Below are 7,584 nucleotides of genomic sequence, written 5' to 3'. Positions count from 1 at the left end.
TGGATAACTAATCGGTAATAAATCAATAACTTTTTCCACATTTCATAAATGATTTTTCTACAAGAAGCGTTGATCGATTTGAATTAAGGGGACAAAGAGCGAAAAGGGATTTTTTGTTTGAAAGTGTAACTTTTCCCATAGTAAATCCTATGCAAACTTTGAATCGCTTGCGCTAAATTATAGTTTCACCGATTGAGCTGAAATTTTGTACAGTTCATATGGGACCGAAATGGGATCTAAAAAGTCGACTGGAGCGAGGATTTATGTTTTCCATACAAGCGTGTCCCATACTAATGAGCATATTTATGTCGAGCAAAACAAGTGATTCATTTTTGATCGATTTATAGTTTTGAGAAAGTAGGATGTCATCATACACCGAAAATAAAATTAAAACAAGCATCATCACTCTATTGTGCTGGCTGATAAAAATTGTTATTTTTTATATTTTCTAATGCTCAAATCTCTCTTAAACTCTATGCGGGGTATGAATGGTGGTTGCTTCGTGGCTACCCTACAAACATGTACTGTATGATTTGTTTGCTCTAGTTTTATAATAAGACTTTTCTCGTTTCACTATTCACTGTTGTTACAATCTAATAATTACAGAGGCATTCTGAATCGAATTTCAGTTAACAGCATCATTTAGCTCCCTTTTTCAGTTCCTTCCTCACTTTCTGCAGCAATGATAGATGTTTGTTGTTAAATCCTCGCATCAAATGTTATCGTACCATGCTGTGAAAGTTCCTCGCCATTTATCATATGCAACGAAAGCAATCATCTCCTGGAAAACACTGAGTTGTTCAAAACCCGTGAAGTCGCTCACCAAACGGTACATTTTGTGTTTTGCGCCGTTTTTTCTGCTGACTCCCGGTTAAACAGTGTAATAATGTTCTACCATTATCTGATTTCACGGTTAAAAGAAAACGTCATTACTCTATAAATTATCGTTAATAAGAATTAATTTAGGGAGAGAAGAAAAGCAACTACCTATTGTACGTATTTGTTCTCTACTTAAGCGCTTCCTTTGCACCTTGTTCCTGCTCATTATTTTTTGCGCTTCAACTAGACTTTCAGTTGTGCTTCTTTATCATAATAAATAGACTGTCCGGAAAGTGATTTTCAATCTACGCTTTCCTCGCGTTCATTCAGTAAACGCGCCAGGTAGTACAGTGACCCCAAACTTTGTAAATCGACAAAAATGTTCGCAGTTTATGAATCACTCGTTCGATCAACACGGCGATTCATAAATAGTGGGCATTATGGAGGTGATTCGTCGGTGTGGAGTCACTGTATAACCGCAAACTCTTAAGCTTACGCTTCTCGACTTCCATCAGGTGGTGTTGATGAGTTTGCAATGGATAGTTTTTCTTGAAGTCGAAAAATCTAAGCTTAATCATTTGAACGATTTCCTGTACGTTTGATTAGGTAGCATTTTAGGTTTTATTACAATTTAGCTGACTGATCTGGTTTCTTAGACTTTCAAATTTTACAAAACCTAATATGCTACATAAGAAATCATTGTAATAGAATATATCTCAACATTTTTGAAGAAGTTTGTAAAATTTAGAACTTTTAGTGTTTTATAAAAATTAGCAAAATATAACAGTTTCTTGATTTTCTTATAGAAATTGATTTGAAACAAAACAAATATCACCGTGTCGAAGTGATGAGTTGATTCCAATCCTCAGATCAACCGAATGACCCTCGAATTACAAATAGGTGGTGTGGTTATTCTCCGAACGACCTTCCGGGCAAACCGAACCGGGACGATGACTTCCTGTGGCACTTGTGTCTTTGTCCCATCGTAGTAGTGCAAATCCGCCGAAAACGAGTTTCACGGTCCAAGAAAACATTCCCATTTTTACTATTGGCGGGCTCTTGATCCGTTCGTTTTCGACTGGTTCGCGCTACTGCCAGGCAGTTTGCCGTCCGCGTTCCTCTGGGAGGCGAAGATAATCGATTAAAATTACTTCTGCTTCATTGTCTACAAAAGAAGAGAGAAAAGAGAAGAAAATCGTACGAAATTAGTTTAAATTCTTCTATAGATTTGGGTGCTTGGCTTGAGCGTTGCTGAGGCATCACAATCCGCAAACGAGTAACGAAGCTCAAGCTGAGGAACCTCCAGCAGATGAAAAGGGTACATACATCGAACAAGTCGGATTCACGCTGCGCATAAAAAGGTGTTCTGAAAGTTGATTGCTTTTGGTTTATCTTATTTAAATACCCTTAAGCTATTAACACCGCTTTGGCCATAGGTATAGCCATAGGCAGTAAGTTGCGCAACGTTCATTCATAAAACTAACGACTACAAAAATGGATTTGATTAGAGTGAGTCATTACGTTTTGTAAGTGCTAGATAATGCATACTTTCACAGATTTATTAGTCAATGAAGTTGAATCTGTCACTGGTAATAACAATAAATAATGGTAATAATAATAATAAAAAAGTCATTGTGAAAACAGCAAAAAAAACATTAACAATTTAACTCGAAACCTTTCCGCTCCCTTCTGCGCACGGGGCCTGCAAACATATATTTATTTGCACAACATCACAATTAGGATAACACATAATAAACAATAGTACCTACGTCACAATATTCTTTTGCGGCTGCTTAACAAACATTATTGCTGTACAACAGTTGAATAAACCGCTCTTTTGATGCGTAGAGCGTAGAGTGTGGGTGTCCCACCTCCACTTTGATGACATCGACGATGGAGCTCCACGTTGGAGATCCAATTGTGAGGCCACCATGCACGAATTATATACCGCAGGCATCTATTGATGAAAACCTGCAGCCGTTGCGTGTTCTCCACTGATACACACCAGGTTTCACTGGCGTATATCAGCACAGATTTCACGTTCGAGTTAAAAAAAACCGAATTTTGATGCCCTCGCCTTCTTGATCCGTGCACCTATGTCGATCTTGGTGCCGCCATCGGCCGCCATTTTGCTACCAAGATATTGTAAGCTTTCAACATTCTCCACTGATTGCCCAGCTACCGTAAAGCTGGAAGGGTTGACCGTGTTTACATCCAACGATTTGGTCTTGTTAACGTTGATGGTAAGACCTGCCGCTGAGAAGCGATCGGCAAGATCATCGAGCATAGCAGAGCGCCGTTGAGCTAGGAGAACAACGTCATCAGCCAGTTCGAAGTCATTTAGGTGCTCCATGGTAATGGGCTGCCACAGCAATCCACGATTTGGTTCACGGTCAATCGCACCAACCAGGATCTTGTCGATTACGATGAGGAACAATAGCGGTGATAGATCTTTGCCTCACTTCAGCAACGATCCGGATGGGGCCGGACAAAACACCGTTGTGCAGTACTCTGCACGAAAATGCTCTGTACTGTGCTTCAATGAGGCCGATGGTTTTCTTAGGGACACCCTTCCCACATGTTTCCGTGATTGAGACGGTCGAAAGCTTTTTTTCGTAATCAATGAACACCAGGTAGAGAGACTCTTGGAATTCATTGATTTGCTCCAGGATGATACGGAGCGTGACATCCTGCTGGATGCCGTCAGAGGATTGCGTCAATCTTCTCCTGTATTCGGTTAAGGATCACTTTACAGAGGACTTTGAGAACGATACACAGTAACATGATGCCCCGCCAATTATCGCATGCAGTCAGGTCACCCTTTTTGGGTACCTTTATAAATTGATGCAGTAGTTGTGCGGATACTACGGGGTCAGCTTTGAGCATCTCAGCTGATATGCGATCGACCCCTGGGACCCTGTTCGAAACAGCCCTACGGATGGCTGTTTCTATCTCCTGCACTGATGAAGCTTCGGTGTTGACACGAGTAATGCGTCGAATCCTTGGCGGATCATGCTGAGGTGTTGATGGCGTGGCCGACACTTGAAAAAGGTTTCCAAAGTGCTCGAACCAACGATTCAACTGGTCAGCCGGGTCGGTCAGTAACTGTCCAGACGTGTCTTTCGCGGACATCGTAGCAATGATCTTGGTCCCACTAAGGCGACGTGAGACATCGTAGAGGGGACGGATGTCGCCTGTGTTTGCGGCTTTCTCGCCTTCGTCGGCTAGGGAGTCCGCCCACGCTCTTTTGTCCCGTCTATATTAGCGTTTCACTTCCTTCGCGAATAGCGCTGACGGGCTACGGCTTTGGCTCCTCGTGTTTTCACTCGCTCTATCGCGGCTTTGGCGTTCCTTCACTCCTCTATCTTCCTCCAGGTATCATCTGTGATCCACTGCTTTCTTCGGGTGCGTAGCTCACCCAAATTATTCTCGCCGGTGGCGATTAAGGCGTTCTTGATGGCGCTCCATTGATCTTCTACGCTTCCACCTTCTGGAATATTCGCAGCACGGTTCTCTAGCTTCTCGACAAAGGATCTTTTCACCGCAGTGTCTTCCAGTCGGCGTGTGTTGAACCGGTGGCCGATTTTCTCCTTTCGATGGATCCCAGCAATGCGCAGCCGGATCTCGCCGATTAAGAGATCATGGTCGAACGCAATGTCGGAGCTACGTTTGTTCCACACATCAAGAAGGCTTCGTCTCCATTGCAGATGTGGTCGATTTGATTTTCCGTGACGCCATCACGGGAAAACCATGTCATTTTGTGCAGATGAATGAAGCTGTTCGAATAATGAAATCTGCAGCACTCGTTAAGAGTGTACATGGGCCTAATAAATAACATCTACTTCTCAATCATTTTCTTAAATTTTAAAATCACAGACCCAAAGAAAACAAAACGTCCGGTCAACAAATTCACATATCACTTTTATAAAGTAGCGCCCCATTAGCACATTTGGGTTCCACCCATGAGCCGCCTCCCATTCACCGTCGACAGACAAAACGTTGAATGAAGTGCGTAAACTGCTAACAGGCTGAACTGAAAGAAGACAAAAAAAAAAAACCTACAATAAACCAAACTCCAAAGGAAAGGTTTACTCAGAATTCCGCTCCCGCCCGAATTGGGTCCACGCGGCTGACCCGAAAGCCAACGATAACCATCCCATCAGAAGAGCAACCCCGCCTCGACACACCACAAAGCAGAATGGAAAAAGAAGTGACCAAAGGCAGGACGACACAAGCCGAACCGCGAAAATAATGCTGTGGAAGGAAGTAACACTGTGACTCCCAGCAGAAACAAAGAATTAAAAGAAACGAAATTAAATTTTTAATATAATAAATACTGATCTTGCTGGTCGGAGGGGAGTGGTGGTAAGCCGAATGAGAGACAAAAACCACAGAATAAAATAATTCGATTATTTAAAATTATTCAATCAGAGCTCAGGACTCATCTCATCAAGCTCAAAGGCAAGTTACCACAGTTTCCATTCAAGTTTGCGTCAAGAAGTCTTGGAAAGGGCGGAGGTTGCTCCCTTTTGTACAGTCACTCGGATTTTACTTTGTCTTTCTTGCGCAGACCGGCCGGAGATCCATTGTCTGAGTCCGGTTGGATTCGAATGCAGGGACCTCCGAGGCTCGCTTGGGGGTCCAGGCTGCGGGCGGAGGAATGCCCACAACACACAATCGATGAGTGGCAGTGGTTTACAATAATTTTGAAGTAAGTAAGAAGTTGATGGATTCCACCATATACAACTCTGACTGCCCATCACGTAAAACCAGATTTACCCGACACTGCAGAATAAATAGTCGATAATAAAGGTTTCTTATGGCATTGCTCCGAATACGTTTATGGTTTTGGAATAATTTATTTCTCTACTGTACTGCAACGGTAGATCAGACGCAAGGCAGAGGCAGGAGAGATTAATGCAAAATTAAAGGATTAACTCCTTTTTGTTGGCCTTTGGTACCTCTTTTTTCCATCATTCGTGATGCACTTCTTCGCAAGTGCAGTCGCCAGTTCAGTTGGGAGTATCAATGATGCAGCAATTACATTCGGGAAAAGAATAGTGGCGATGGCCACAAACTGTCATCGGAAGGGACTGACTGACGGACTGACAGCCTGTATCTCGCGAACAATAATTTAAATTGGTGCTGAATTTTCAAGTCGATAATGCGGGATAATAACAGGAATCGAACGTGAATGTACAATTTACAATCAAGCTAATGCAGACCGTTGGAAGCGGTCCGTTAACTATGTAAGTGTTTATGTGGGGGAGTGGATATTTTGAAGTTTTACTGCAGGTCGTGGTTCATTCGCCTTCTCCAAGTCCTGTTTTCCATCTGCACTGCCGTAGATACGCAACACTATCCGTTTGAAAACCCCAAGAGCGCGATGGTCCTCTGCACGTAGAGTGGATCCATGGTTCGTGCCCAATGGGCACGTGCAGTGCCCATAGAGGACCACCGGTCTAATCAGCGTTTTGTAGATAGTGACGGCGAACTTTGTTCGATTGTAGAGTTCTGAGGAGTCCAAAAAATTTTTATTTCCTCTGGATTTCCAAGTACACGAATTTTACATTACCGTCGATAGAAATTCTGGGTGGCGGGCGCGTTAATTCCTCCTTTGAGCCCTTTGCCATCATGTATTTTGCCTTCAACACATTAATGACCAATCTGATACGCCTGGCTTCATTCTTTGGTCGGATGTACGTTTTCGCTATTGTCTCAAATTTGCGAGCTATAGTATCATTAGGGGTGATACACAAATTATGTCACGCAAACATCGCGCTTTTTCTACCCCCGTTCAACCCCTACAACCCCACCCCCACCCCTAACAGCGTGACGTAATTTGTGTACGGCCCCTTATCATCAGCGAAACTAAACAGCTGAACGGACCGTGAAAATCGTTTCAAAAGTGTTTATCCCCGCTCTCCTTAGGGTTCGTTCAAACGTAATATTTGACGCCACATGGGGAGGGAGGGGGTCTAGCGTTGTGTTACGCTGCTTCATACAAAATTTAAAAATTACCCATACAAAAATTGTTACGTGGGGGAAGGAGGGGGTCTAAAATTAACAAATTTTGCGTTACGTAATATTTGAATGAACACTTATTGTACTCTCTAATAAAGCAATATTAAACAGCAAGCACCAAAGACCATCACCCTGCCATAACCGTCTGCGGGATTCGAAGGGATTTGAAAGTGTCCCTGATACTCGAACGATGTGCGTATCACTCAATGCATCGTCGCCCTGATCAATCGTATCAGTTGATCCGGGAATCCGTAATCGTGCATAATCTGCCATAGCTGGTCTTGATCGATTGCATCATACGCCGTGGGGCACGTTGTATTCGCGGCATTTCTGCAACACCTGGCGGATGCCGAACATCTGGTCCGCTGTAGCGCGTTCACCCATGAATCCATCCCACAAACTCTCTCGCAATCGGCGATAGACGGCAGCATAAAATTTGAGAGAGTAGCTTGTAGGCAGAGCTCAGTAGTGTGATCGCCCAATCCAACTTGTCTCCCTTTTTGTAGATTGGATACACGATACCTTCCATTCATTACTACGGAAATACTTTCTCCTTCCAAATCTTGGTAATGACCCAGTGTAGTGCTCTCACCAGTGCTTCTCCACCGTATTTTAGAAGCTCGCTTGGTAGTTGGTACTGTTCCAGCGTTGTTCGTCAACCAGCCAACCTCCTCTTCAATCTCTTGGAATTTAGAGGCCGAGAATCTTTTGTCTTGCGCACGTACTCAAATATCTGTTGCC

The 7,584-nt window shown here is 43.3% G+C and overlaps 1 long non-coding RNA gene across 1 annotated transcript in view; it reads right to left on the bottom strand.

Moving 5' to 3' along the window:
• Positions 1–406: 406 nt before the first annotated feature.
• Positions 407–7,584, bottom strand: part of LOC109430671 (uncharacterized) — a 169,952-nt gene continuing 162,774 nt past the window's right edge. Inside the window, exon 3 of the long non-coding RNA XR_009997801.1 lies at positions 407–1,984. This is a non-coding gene — a long non-coding RNA (uncharacterized LOC109430671). The remainder of the gene's footprint in view (positions 1,985–7,584) is intronic.

Source organism: Aedes albopictus, chromosome 2, assembly GCF_035046485.1.
Source record: "Aedes albopictus strain Foshan chromosome 2, AalbF5, whole genome shotgun sequence".
Taxonomy (NCBI): Eukaryota; Metazoa; Arthropoda; class Insecta; order Diptera; family Culicidae; genus Aedes; species Aedes albopictus.
The sequence above is the reverse complement of the archived record's forward strand: the minus strand, read 5'-3'. Positions and strand labels throughout refer to the sequence as shown.